The sequence below is a fragment of the Apium graveolens genome, chromosome 4 (genome assembly GCF_009905375.1).
Source record: "Apium graveolens cultivar Ventura chromosome 4, ASM990537v1, whole genome shotgun sequence".
Classification (NCBI taxonomy): Eukaryota; Viridiplantae; Streptophyta; class Magnoliopsida; order Apiales; family Apiaceae; genus Apium; species Apium graveolens.
In genome coordinates, this window is record NC_133650.1 from 73,997,533 (window position 1) to 73,998,377 (window position 845).

The following is an 845-nucleotide window of genomic DNA, read 5'->3' on the forward strand; positions in this document are numbered from 1 at the left end:
GCTGAAAACCAGGAGGGTTGAATAGCTTATTTCTAAACTGCTGGAACGGCTGTTGCATCGTATTCTGATTGTTGCTCCAGCTGAAGTTAGGATAATTCCAATTGTCAGGATGATAAGTGTCTAGAACCGGTTGCTGCGATCTCTGAAAGTTGCTCACAAACTGAGCTTAGTCACTAGATATAGCGCATTGCTCCATCACATGCGGACCTGCACACAGCTCACAAACACTAATTATCTGCTTAACACCATATTTAGCCAGAGAATCGATCTTCATAAACAACGCCTTTAGTTGAGCAGTGATAGCCGTAGCTGTATCCACTTCAAGAACTCCTGCTACCTTGCCATGTGGACATCTATGGGTTGGATACTGATATTTATTAGCAGCCATCAGTTCAATTAGATCATAAGCTTCCTCACATCTCTTTGCCCATAATGCTCCGCCTGCTGCTGCATCGAGCATAGGTCTGGACTGTGCTCCCAACCCATTATAAAAACAATTGATGATCATCCAATCAGACATTTTATGATAAGGACACTTCCTAAACATCTCCTTGTAGCACTCCCAAGCTTCATATAAAGATTCTCCTGATTGCTGCGCAAATTGAGTAATAGCATTCCTGATTACAGCTGTCTTCGCCATTGGGAAGAATTTAGTAAGAAACTTCTGAGCAAAATCTTCCCAAGTAGTAATCAAACCAGCTGGTAGAGAGTGTAACCAGCTCTTAGCCTTGTCCCTCAAAGAGAATGGGAATAGTCTTAGCTTCACAGCATCTTCAGAAACACCGTTGAACTTGAAAGAGTTACCAAAATATGAAGTTATCTTCTCGCAGATCTCAATAAAATCC

General features: G+C 41.9%; 1 non-coding gene across 1 annotated transcript; it reads left to right on the plus strand.

The window, feature by feature from the left end:
- Positions 1-518: 518 nt before the first annotated feature.
- LOC141723151 (small nucleolar RNA R71) lies at positions 519-625 on the plus strand. Its single transcript, XR_012576140.1, has one exon. It is a non-coding gene; the product is annotated as a small nucleolar RNA R71 (small nucleolar RNA).
- Positions 626-845: the final 220 nt, after the last annotated feature.